General features: G+C 41.0%; 1 protein-coding gene across 5 annotated transcripts in view; it reads left to right on the forward strand.

Moving 5' to 3' along the window:
• MCU (mitochondrial calcium uniporter) overlaps positions 1-13,456 on the forward strand; it is a 92,870-nt gene that overhangs the window by 57,249 nt on the left and 22,165 nt on the right. The window lies entirely within an intron of this gene.

The following is a 13,456-nucleotide window of genomic DNA, read 5'->3' on the forward strand; positions in this document are numbered from 1 at the left end:
AAATACCTCCCTTATAGTTCAAATGCAATTAAGAATATTTTTACAGAATTTCAAGTTGCTCAGCCAACTATTTGCCCAGTCGTTCTCTGAAACAAATTGCATGGAAATAATGTGACTCATAACTGGTTTAAGTGATTTACATTGACATTATCAGGTGGCAGTTCTGTTGTGGTACCCATTATGCTCCCTGTAACAGCTGGATAGTGCAGTTACGAGGTTAGATGAGGTGGGAAAATGCAGGTTAAATGATCTGATACCTGCTCTCTGGGCTCTAATTTTATTCCCAAAACAGTTCCTGACCTCACACCTTCATAAGCAGAATTATTAACTTTAGGTTTTCTCCTCAAGAGATGTATGAAGCTAAATGTAAGAAATTAACTTGCTGAAAGTGGAATACAAATCTTAACTAGGTTTTTGTAAGGCTGCATTGGTGAACACAGGAAGGTGAAATGACACTGCAGTTGAAGGCTAGGCAGAAGGGTGGTAACTGCTGGGGAGGGTTTTATGGCCTCGGCAAAGAGCAATTTCACCAGGGGGAGTAGAGAATTCCCATCAATTCTCAGGATGTGTCCATTTTAACCATGGTAATGGGAAGAGAAGCCATAAGCACACAACACTGAAATGCATCTTGATGTCAGCCTTACTTTCAGCAGTGCCAACATGCAGCGTACTGCACAGAGGGGCAGCAAACACCTGCTGAGGTTGTAGCTCCAATAAAAACAGAGCTTTTGGTTTGGGGTTAGTGCTTTTGCTTTTACTTATATCAGTAGCTTCACAGCAGCTGTTGGAAGCATGACCTGCACCCTGCCAGTATGTCTTAGGAATGCTCATCTCTTATCTTGTGCACCCTTGCAGACTGCTGCCTTTGAAAGGGCACACGTTCTTGTAGAGGTCTTTGCTCAAAACATCATGTTAGCTTTAGTCTTTCTCTAATGTAAGCACAGGCTTACAGCCTACTGCTCTCCCTCACCCAAGTGTCCTTGGGTGAAACGCAGGCTAGTAGACGAAATCCAAATGTTTAACAGAAAAATTGCTCTAAAATATTTATTCAGTAATAAGGTTGAACAGCTTTCACTCTCCTATTTAATCAACTATTTTATACCCACTTCAGGCTGCAGGTAATAGGCTGAACTGAATATTTTGTACCTTACCTCTTTTGCATTATTCAGAGCCTATTGTCTCTGCTCTCATCTTGCAAGATAAATGACCTCTGTTTTCAGTAGTTAAGTTTGATTTATTCTTTCTTCAGCCTGTGTAATATTTGAACAGTTCCCAGACAGATTTGGAAGATAACTTCTCGAAGACATGAAGTGTAGGATTGCATTGATCTAGCATCCACTGATGCATCAAAATGACAGCATCCATTTGAGGGGAAAGCAGACCAAGAAGAACTTTGAGAAGTATAACTTGCCACTTCCACAAACCAATTTTCTTTTTTTTTTTCCTGGCAGTATTAGAAAACTAGTTCCTTTTAATTTTATCCTGATGACTCATATCCTTTAATACTATAGGGCTGTGTAATACTGGAAATTACATACTATGCTTTTTGGCAATAGAACTGTTTTAAGAAGTTTGTCCTTGCAGTTTATCCTGCTTAGCACAGCAATTGCTTGCCTATGCAATGCATATGCCCCTATGCAACAGCCTGAGGGACTGAACCCCAAGGAGTGCCATGTATAGAGGTTAAACGTACAGGATGTAGAACAGAATACATAAATATCGGAGGGTTTAAGTAAGTAGTGGTGTCCTGGCAGTATACCCAGTGTGTGCAGTGGATAGTAGGATTGCTAAGGGTGAATGAGGAGATTGCGGGATTAAAACAAGAGCTGGTAGTGCTAAGAATTTATCCTGAGTATAAAATGGAAGTTTATTTTTCAGGGAGCAAGACAGAAATAAAGATGGTGATTTGAAGCTGGATAGCGCATTTTGACCTGTGTACTTCCTGCTTTGAGCTGGACAATCTGTTTGTGCTTGGTGTCTGACAAATCCTTCTCAAGGAAGAATTAAGTTTATTGACTGAAGGAAGAATGCTTTCTATGTGCAGGTACATGGGAAAATCACTTGCTTTTTACCTGAACTGCCTCTGGGGCCTTTCCTACATGAAATCTTTCATTTGAAAGAACTTAATGAGTAGTTCAAGTGCTGTGCAAACAGAGGGCTGTAGAGAGTAAGGCGGTGACCACCTGAGAAATGACACAGCTAGTTTACACTCATTAGTTCGTTTAAATAGGAAAAAAATTGCTTTCAGTTTGGAGATCACACTTGGGTGGCTCCTTATTCAGGATGATAGCATGTGTGTGTGTGTGTTCACGTGTGTGCCTCTGTTGAACTCCTCTGCAGTGTCTATTCTACTATTTCTCTGGTTTTGGCAAGTCCTTGAAAATAGTTCTGTGATGAATTGAACTGTTGATGTGTATCACAAAGCAGTGATCTCATGGATAAACTTGCTTAGGAAGTACTTTCTCACCAAATAGCAAATTTAGCCAAACATTGAAACACTTTGTTTTTTTCTTGTTTCTGTGCCAAAATATTTAAACTGCATTAAATATCCTTGGATATCTTTGTATGAGCCAGTGATAACTTTATATGTCCATGAGCCAAGAAGCTAATGAAGGGTGCAGAGTTCAGTAAAATATCTTTCTTGGCCTTGCAGCTGTAAGGAAACAGTTGTGGAAGTTTCCCTGGGTTGCAATAAAGAGCAATGAGCAGTTGAATGACAGGAGGCAAGGACACCTGAAGAGGGTGAATGATATGAAAGCTTGTTTCACCACCACACTGTGCCCAGTACTGGGGTTTGTGGATTTGCTGTGGGATGTCCTGCGCTGATAACAGCACAGTCCAGTCCAATTAACTGGAAATGGACAGTGGAAGTAGGTATTGGTTCCCTTCCTCAGGCAAATGTAACCTGCACTTAGGAAATGTTGAAATACTGTACGGCTGTTACCTGGGAAGAGGAGAAACTTAACATTTAATAAAGCTACTGGTAAGGCTGTCAGAGGACACATCTCTTGATGACCTGTTAAAAATGCCTGAAATGAGGTACGTGAAGGGTCACATAACTACTTGCAGTGCCATATAGAAGCAGGTTTCAGGTTTGTACCTGGCATTCAGTAACTGATAACATTTTGGTTTTGATCCTTGCCTCATAATTCATACTACTGAGTATGGTTTAGTGGATCTCCTTCCTTGTGCTTGCTACACCACCATGAATTTGCTTCTGGAGAACTGCAGCTGAGCCACTATTTCTGATGTAGCAGTATGAAAAATTCTGTTCTATTCTCCCAACAGCTTTGAAACAAGCGCACAAGCAAATTCCCCCAAACCCAAAATGAAGTATCTGAACCTTTTGCTTCAAAGCAACATAGTATTTCTGCATATATAAACACCCCCTTTCCTCTTTTATTGTCTTTCTCTTCCAGGAATGAGGAGTTTGTTTTCCCTATGCCATGTGATTTGAGCTCTTATGTTGTTCTGTAGACTGGTGGCTGGCAGAGGCATGTTCCACTCACATTTTAAGCCAAAACTGGTGGTCTTTGACAAAGCTACACACATTTTCACTTTGATGCAAACCCTGTAGCTGTTGACCACTCATGCCATTATACAGAGAAAACTTTTTTTATTTCTTCCTGTTTGTAAGGAGTACATGAAGTGCTTATGTTAGTAAGGTGTGTATAGTATATGGTGTCATGAACTGTGTTTTGAAGAGGCTGAGATCAGAACTGTGGTGGAGGAAACTGGTAAACAGGGCAAGGGCAGCCTCTCTTGTACATGGTAAGTGCTAGATGACTGGTGACAGCTGATGAAACAGCTGCAAATGTAACGTATGAGGTTGCCTAATATGTGACATAGCCCAACTGTGTATCACTTCTTGTATTTTAGGTTTGCTCTGAAAACATATTAATAATAAATCCAGATGACTGTGCTTTACTAGCCAAGTTCAAGATGTGATGGCTATCTGCCTTTCAGAGATGATTAGGTTGTTGGGTTTAAGGATTCAGTCGGGGTTTTGTGATGTAGTGCTCCATAAAGATCTTAGCTTTCAGCTAGCTTTGGCTACAGGGAGCTCGTGAAAATGTGCAGGTTGACAACAGAGCTGGTGCTTGTAGTAACTGACTCTCTTCTACTGTGAAGAACCTGACAGACACATATGGGTCTTTGAAGATGCTTGTTGCTGGTTTATTTTGCACAGAAGTGGTTTACTGATCTGAAAGTCTAGTTTCCCTCCTCCTTATGTTGGTTACTAGTGTGCCTTTATCCAGAACTGCAGTATGACTGCAGCTTCAGACATCTTGTGTGCCAGGTGTGGATGTCTCTGGATTCTAATGGAGCCCTTGCTGCTTGGTTCAAAAAAAAAACCCCAACAAAAATTACCATCTGAAATACATATCAACTGGCTGAATAAAATCTCCTTGCATCAGTTGCTCACTATATGCAGTAAATTGAATGGTGCCCCCCTTGCAGGAGGTGGGGTGGGGGAAATGAGTACAGATGCACTGGTTAAGAGAAACAAATGCATAGTAAATGGTTATCTCACTCATCTTTAGGTTGTTTGGTGTATTAATGTTTTTAATGCTTTGAGGTTACCTGAAGCTCCAAAATTTTCTTTCATATCTTAAAAAGAAATATCTCTAGTCTTACCGCTTGTAGAGGGTTCTACAGATTTGTTCATGTGTTAATGGTATGGACAATTCGTGAGCTGCTCTAATAGCACTGTCCTTGCCAGCTTATGAATTTGTTATTCATTTTGTTTTCCTTGGTAGCTGTTAAAGCTTCTAGCAGATGATGGCTGCAGAAATGATGGTGGCAGAAACTTGAAACACTACCACTCTTGCAAACTGTTATTTTAACTACACAAATAATATGTGCTGTTGGCAACAGTTCTAAGACAAGCCAGCTGATTTTGCCTGCTTTCTCCTGTTCATGCAGTCTGTTCCATGGCTGTAGTGGTCACTTCTAAGATGGCCACAGTGACATCTACAAAGATGCTCCAGCCCCCCACCCTGTGGAGCAGTAGGGACTGTACTTGGCTGACATGTTAAGGCAAAATAACTGCTGCAATGTTCAGTGCAGTACTGATAGTCTGTGTTGTATTTTAAGGTTGGGAAAGAAGACCTGGAGTTTAATTTGGTTCCCCAGCTGTGCTATATTGGCTCCTTCTCCAGGTGTGGGACATAAATTTTGCTGTTGTGGAAAAAGGGCTGTGTGTGTGGGGAAGGATTCTCAGGATTGGCTTGCAAGAGAACTTGGAGTGTAGTGGTTGGTTTGCTTTTTGTGTTTGGTTTGTGGGGTTATTGTTTTTTTTTTATTTCAGTGTGGTAGAATAGTATATGTGGATACTTTAGTGATTTCTGTTACGTGAGATTCCTTTTAAATGACATGGAACATCTTTGGTCTCTGTATCAGACTCCTCTTGCTCCCAGGTGCTGCAGCACATTGGAGAGGAAAAGAAAAGGTGCCAGTCACCCAAATGGCTGTTGTGAAATGTACCTTCTGTGAAGAGCAAACACTGACACTAGTTTAAAGCTTCCATTATGTCAACCTTCACTACAGCCAAGCTCTTTGCTTTCTCTTATTGTCCCCAAGAACTAGGCAAAGCCACTTACTGCAGAGAAGGCAGCTAGCCTGTGACATTTGGCTGTTTGAGTGAACTGATGTTTCTAGCTCTTCACATGGCCCACTGTTAAAAACAAACTTCATGTCACTGGCAGTTGGTAAAGACGGAAAGATGGTCAGCCCTGCTGTACGGATGCTGTGCAGATGTGCATGTTCAGGTGTACGTGTTTGTGTAGCTTCAGTTTCCACTGTCAGCCAAGATCTTCACAGGTCCATCTTTCTTTGAAAGGGGGGGTCTGCGTTCTGCTCCTGCTGCATAGCATTAGACTCGGGTTGCGACCCAGCTTGTGAGAGTCAAACCAAATAACTAGGTAAAACTTCATGTAGGACAGAATAGGCATGAATTTTGAGGAAGCTTAGATGAGTAAACAGGCTCTGACTGAGAGAAGGTGCAGCTCAAATACCACTATTTCAGGTACTTTAATCCTGGGCTGGTCTCTAAAACGTGTGCTGTTGTGGTTATAAATCCACTGCTGCACAATGTTCAGACAAAAGGGGTGGAGGGAGTGAGTTGCTGAAGCAGCTCCTAAGCAGGTAGTTGGCAAAGCCAGTAGCTGTGGCTGCTGCTGCAGAAGGCCTTGGTGTCACAGACTTGCAAAATGGCCCCCCTGTGCAAATTTGTATTTTGGACAGGTTTTCTTGGAAGGGGAAAAACAGTTGTTTTGAACTAGGCTGTTCATGATTCCTTGATGCTCTGACAATCCATTTGGGCACAAAGACTTGTTAAATGATTTCTTACTGTTATTCTTTACTACTTAATTTGGGAATCTTGAAGGAATCACCAGATGGAATAGGTGGAAAAACACTTCCTTCATAGAACTTAGTCAGCTGTCATGTGGTTGAAATAAGCTTCTTGCTACACACTGTACTGCCTAACTTTGTGTTGTATTTGGAAGCAGACTAATTCAAATAATGTGAGGCACAGGAGCCTTTTTCAGGTAGCAGCGTATGACTGAATATGCTGTATTTTCTCCTGTGATAAACATTTAAAGCAGCATTTAAAAGTCAGAGCTTATGGGCTCTTATACCCTTTGCTCCTAAAACATGTCACAGTAAGTCTCAGACCTCAGGCTTATAAAAATAAAGTAGGAAGGATCTTTGTACAGTCTTGAGTACCGAAAATATATGCACTTCTACTTTGTTATGACTTATATGTACAGCAGTGCTGCTGAAGTTGCCCAGTGGTGATTCCAATATCTAGCTGTTCTGTCCTTCACAAGTGACCTTGGATGCAGGATGCCAAGCAGGTTGGATTAAAGTTATGGTTTCTTGTCTTGCCTCTGTTGTTACTGGTAAAGGGTATATGGTTCCCCAAGCAGTGCTTTAACAGCTGTAGTTGTATGCCTGTGCAATTTAAGGATCAGTGGTGGTTGTTTCTTTGGAGTCATGTATCATTTCCTCCCCCCCTCCCCAAACTAAGCGTTGCTCTGTCAGACGGAAAAAGTACCATATATTAGCTAATGATTTGCTTAATAGCGCAGTTTAAGCACCAGTGCAATCAATCTAGTGACAGAGTTAAAATTATCTCCTAATTGCATTGAAAATCGAGGAAGTCTTGGCTCATGAGGGGAGGAGGGAAGCAGGGAAAGAGATTGCATTTAAATGCATTTCTAGGAGGATTTGGGGCATAAAAGGAAGTTCAAGTCACCCCACTAATGTGAGCTTCACACTTGTGTGAGTTACATTTAGTCAGATCAGAATGAGTATTTTAAGCCTCTTGCTAGCCTGAAAATAGTGTGGGAAAACTTATTGAAGTCTCTTTTGGGCTATCCAAGCTTTCTTTCTGTTTATCTTTCAAACTTCCTTTTATACCAGCTCCATGAGTACTTGTCGTTCTTGCCTAGAAATAAGCCACCACCTAAACAGGCAAGTGTCAGAGGTGTTTGATTCTTCTGTGCAATTATTTTAAATGGAGGGGTAGGGGTACCTCTGTCCAGTCTTGTAATCTCCTAGTACCCCAGAGGAAACAAGGTGGGACCTCTGCAGAACTGCAGGGGCTTGTTTGTGACTTGGTAGTGTTGAGATGGCTGTGAAAGGAATGGCCACAGCGGCTGAGGCAGCTTATACCAACTTCCTGGTACCCAGCAAGGGCCCATGATGCCAGTGACATTTGTAATGCAGATCAGTGAAGTAACAGCACCACTGTGTGAAGTTGAGGGGGCTTTGCATGCTCATGGTTCAGCCAGCAGGAACGAAGAGTCCTCTAATGTCTTGCTGTGATCTGTGGGAGGGATTGCGGGTTTAAATATCATAGGAGAGCTGCCTCTGTTTAGGGAAGTTACATACGGATCTGACACTTGGGTAAGAGGAGTAATTTGTACAGAGTGCTTTTCCAGAGATCTTGTTTCTTTGGTGGAACCAGGTATTTAATCTTCCTTAGGCAAGGCTTTCTGTCTGGAAGATGCAGAATTCCAAACCAGGAGCTTCAAATTAGCTGAGTTAAGAATAATAAATGTGTGTGGGAGAGCTCCCTCTCCCAGAAGTTATCCCTTCAATTGCAATGTGATTTCCTACAAACTTGTGAATGGGTTTTCCCATCAGTTGCCTAAAGCAGAAGGGTGCTGGTTATCCAGTGGTCTTGGAAATATTATTTCTGAAATTTTCAGTGGTCTGAAGGATGGGGGTTTTGGCAAGCCTTTGGTAATCCAAAGAGTCATAGTGCCAAACTCATTTAATTTAGTACTCTAAACTTAAATCTGTCCTCCCATTCCACAATAGGCGAGGAGAACAGCAGTTATTACTGACCAGATTTACTACTGTGTAGTATTGGTCTGCCAAACTTGCTTTTGTAGTTAAATAATGTGTACATAACGAATCGCACCTTCCATGAGATACAGAACAGGTCTCACTTGGAAATGTTTCCGAGGACCACAAACAGACTACATTCCAGCCTATAAAACTCTGTATCTCTTTATTACGAGTCTTCCTTGGTTTCTGATGTGGAAAAGTAATTTGTTATAAGAGAAGGGTATGCTAGTCACCCACCACCTGTGCATGATTCACAAATTGTATGGAAACTCTTGCAATGGTAACACGTTCTTACTTTTTTTCCCAAGATCATAGTTATGTTCTTAAATTACAGGATCACAATGTAAAATGAGACTTTTGCCTTTTTAATTGGCCTCAAAATACTTATGTACACTGTGCCCACTATGAGAAAGGGCAAGGTAAATGGATTTTTGTTTGCTTTACAACCTCCTTACTGATAATAGCACAAGGTTACTCCAAATGCCACTGCGGAAGTCAGACTTGTGTGGACAAACCATGTTGCCTTGTCACCTGTGTGGGATGGACTCTGGCTGAGTAGATTTGCTGTGTTTTCATGTTCCTCAAAAAGTACTGTTTGCAGTTAGTGCAGTGTCCCGCTCTGCCATGTAACGTTGTAGCAAGGTGTTGTACCTGCGTTCCTTCTGTTTTGCTGCTCTATGACCATGCTAGCTACTGCTTTTCAAACCTTTGTGCATGTTTCTTGTTTCTGTCCTGACTATTTCCCTCAGAAATTAGTGATCTTTATTTAAAGTGCCTTTCATGGAATTATTACTGGTTTGTGTGTCTCTTGTGTGTCTAAAACAGTGGTCTGCTTTCCACTGGTTTAATTTTATTTTGTTGGCTTTTTGGGGTTTTTTTTAAACAGCTAGAGCTCTCTTATGGAATTGCTTAGTATTTAGCTGGCCAGCCAGTACTTACAGCTACTTACAGTACTTACAGCTACCTATTTTAGTACTTTTTTGAATGCTTTCTCAATGGCTACTGTGTTTTCACTGCTAAGAAAGTGCTGAGAAAGCAGAAACTTCTCATGCTACCTGAATTAGTTTGAGAGTGCTATCAGGGGACTCGGTTGCTGCAAATAGAACCTATTTGGTTGGAAGCGTTTGGCCCTCGTACCTGAACTCCTAACTAGTAATGCCTTGCTGCTTTCTATTTTGTTTTAGTAATGACCTTTGTCTATACTAAAAAAAAAAAAAAACCAAACCAAAACCCCAAAAGACCAGTGGAACATAAGTGAAACCAAACACCCCAAAGAAACAAACCCACAAAACTCCAAAACAAACAAACAAAAGACACCTGTGAAAAGAGGAACCTGCTTTCCACATAGCTAGAGAATATTTCTGGACATGTAATCTTTTAGCAGATACAGTTGGAAATCATCATGACTAGCAGCTGTGACAGCTAATTGTGGTTCACTTAGAAAAATTTGTTCTGATCCAGTTCACCTGTTATTGAAACGGTGTAAGCAGACAGGGATGAAAGCTGCTTATAATGGAGTCCTAACCCTGAATCAGTCTTTTACTTTTGGATCTTCTAAGTTTGTTGGTATCTATTTTGGAGATGACTGCAAGCTGTGCCTTGGTGCAAGCACAAGACTGCAGAACTGTGATCCTAACAGATTTCACAAGCTTTGATAACACAGCAGAGTCCTACCAGTATGTGAGCTGTTGAAATGTGCTCTCTCCATTGTTTGCTCACTCAATACAGCTAAACCTAAGATTACAGCAAGATGTGGATGGAAACTCCAAGCTGCTTTAAGATGACAGCATCTTAACGTGGAAAGTGGCTTTAGGACTTCAGCTTCTCTCATTTCAGGAATGACCCAAACTGGTCCTGGTGAAGGTCTTAAATTATTTGGAGTTTTTAGTCTGTTCTCGCTACTATGTGTTAAGTCCCTATAATGCAAATAGCAGAACCAGTGAAAATATAACTTGTCTCCAATACTGTAGCTGTTCTCTAACAACTTGCGTGCATGGCCTGGGTGGTGGTAGAAGGAAGGGTTTTGGCTCTTTGCTCGCTGACATGAAAGCAGGGGGTGAAGTTGTCCAAAGGAGGTGTATGTATCTGGGAAGCTGAGGGGACTTTCACCCAGCTTACATTAGCACACGTGCATGTGAGGTGGTACAGTTTTGTGGTAGTGGATGGGCTCTCCATCAATGTAAGACTTTACCTACAGAGGGGAAGAAACCTGGGATTCAAGGTTGAAAGAACTTTAGTAATTAACATTGTATCAAAGAAAAAGTCTTGCAGCCCTATTTACTGCAGTGAGAAAGTATTAAAAAGGTTCTTGGAAAGAAAGTATGGAGAGTATCCTATTCTGAATGAGCTGAGCCAGCCTCCTTGCTTGGATCAAAAGCATGTTTTGAATGTTGCCTGTCCCTTTGTGTTTCTCTAAGGAGGCTTTTTCGCTCTGTTTCATGTGTATATTTAATTTTCCTGAGAAGAATGATTCAATTTTCATTAACTAGCTGAGGCTGTCAATGAAAATACCAACTGTAAAGGTGTGTCTGGCAGATTATGTAATTCAGAGCCAAATTACAAATTGTTGTCTTCTAGGCCACTGAGCACCTATCACAATATATTAAACCCAGTTTAATTGATTTGGAAAAGCTTTAAGGAAGTGACCTAGCCAAATACCTCCCACTACTTTCCACTCCAGATCCCCCTCTCCCAGGATTATCTCTTTTCCCAAGGCCGGTAATTCTAAAACTGTCTTAGAGAAATGGTAATTTTTCTACTGGTTTGTTTCCAAGCCTTCTTAGTGTCTTCACATGAATTAAGCTGCAGTGTTCATATCGGAAAGAAGTGTGAACTGCCCTTAGCATGCATATGTCTGAGTGGTTTATGGATTATGGTGGGGCAAGTAGTACAAATTGGCTTTTCAGGGCTGGCTGCTGAAAACTTGATTTGTGTTTTATTCTTTGCATGAAGCTATAACAGTTTCTGTGGGGAAAAAATTTAGATGGTTAGAGGTATAAACACAGTAACTTATATTCTGGATTTTAAAACAAAAAACATACTTTCACTGAAACAGTCTGGAAATGTTCAATTAAATTCCTACTAAAACAATCCTTGTAATCCACATGATATAGAATTAGTAGAAAATAGTATTTTTAAACCAAAACCCAAACTGGAATCAGATGTTTGGGAGCTCCTTATGTAATGCTCCCCTATGATCTTGGTTTATCACATATACTGGGAGTTAATAACATGGTAGGTATTGAAAATGTGTAGGGAAATTTTTGGTCTGATTTTCTTTTAAATTCTTTAGTGATTTAACTTACATGCACTGGATTACTCATTATATAAACTGAAGGTGTGTTTATGCGTAGTGCATGTGTCCATCAGCCCAGTTTCAACTGGTTCACCTAAGATGGAGGAGGGATGTGACAGAATTGATTGGTGGTGATGATGGCCTGGCCACAAACTGTGTGGTGGCACCTGACAGGGAGAGGCAGCCCTTCGTTTGGGTGTTCAGCCTCTTGTCCTGCTGCGCTCAGCCTGAAGGAGATCACTCCTATGACTGAGCTTGTTCTGAGAACGGCACTGGCTGCAGGATGAAATAATCTATTTGAAATGATTTAATGTTATTAGCTTTCCTCAAACTTTGTTTAGCTGTTACTGCCTCTGTTGTGCTTTTGTGGATTTAAGAATAATTATATTGTTCAGTTTTGTAGCATGGTAATTCTGTACGGGAGAAGCTGAAATTAATAGTTTTGAGCTAGTGAGTGCTATAGGAGATGCTGTTGCATTTATTTCCTTTATCAATGGTCAATTAAATAAAGCCCTTTTGATTGCTGCATCTCTGCCTTATCTTCCCAGAGATGACTGATGATGAAGTGGGCAGTAGAGGAACTGGAGCTCCAGTCAGAAGTGCTGCTGCCAAGATTGAGAAATGGGGTTTTGGGTAACTGTCCCACAGATGATAAATGTTAGCCTCCTCTAGAGGAGCAGGACCAGATTGGCTCTTCCGTGCCGTTCCTAGCCAGGGTGGAACTGTAGCACAACAATGTTGAGGAACTTCAGAAATACTGCCAAGTTTGTGTTTCTGAAACCATGCGCAGAATGCTGCAGGGTACCATATGGCTCTTCCTTGTACTGTACTGAAGGGGTCAACCTCAGTTTCCTGTCTCCTTTCACAAACAGGCCAGGTGAGATGAGCTGAGGAAAGCTGAACTGAGAAATCTACAAAGCTGTTATTTAACATGCTATTTAAACATCAGGCTCAAAATAAGTATGTTTGTGTTCTTACTGCACTTCATTAGTATGTCAGTAAAGATCTGCCCCTGTAGAGTGCTGCCTTTCACTTGTGTTTTTCTGCTGAGTTGGCTTCTCTAGGCATTTAACCTATGGCACACAGTAGGTGAGCATTGCACCTTTTCTTCTCTCAGGGTGGGTGTGAGAGGCTGTCCACTGAAGTAGTCAGGTACAAGATACATCATTAACTAGAGGACATTAAACATTAACATTATAGGGATATTAAGTTTGTGTATAAGTTTCCGTGTTCTGTGGTCTGACAGCACAATGAAGCAATGCTCTTTAATGGCTTTAAAATACTGGATTTTTTTTTTTTTTTTCATTTTCTTTGGTGGCTGTCATATGATGATAACTTGCTAGGAAGCATAAGAGATTTAGAAGTCAGAGTTGCACAGTAACAGTCCTTATGGCACATAGCATATCTAGGGGAAAAATGAGCTTCCATTCTGACTCTGAACTTCCAGAGTTCAAATGGAAGAATTTTTCAGGACTTAATTGTAAGATGTGTGTGGGACTAGCAAAAAGTCTGACTTTCACTGTATTAAACACACCTGATGGTGAAGTGATGCAAACAGAATGTAAAAACCAAAGAAGCATGCCAAGTTAATGTTCTATGCTTTAGTATTTCTTACAGAAGAAACTTGGCCAAAGTTAAATGGCTGCAAACACCTATGGGCCAACTATCAAACCTATGTGTTTTGTCTTAGGACCTGAACGTATGAATGTGAGATTATCTGTGACAGGACAAGGGGTAACGGGCTAAAACTTAAACAGGGGAAGTTTAGATTGGATATAAGGAGGAAATTCTTTCCTATGA

This window comes from Lathamus discolor, chromosome 3 (genome assembly GCF_037157495.1).
Source record: "Lathamus discolor isolate bLatDis1 chromosome 3, bLatDis1.hap1, whole genome shotgun sequence".
Classification (NCBI taxonomy): domain Eukaryota; kingdom Metazoa; phylum Chordata; class Aves; order Psittaciformes; family Psittacidae; genus Lathamus; species Lathamus discolor.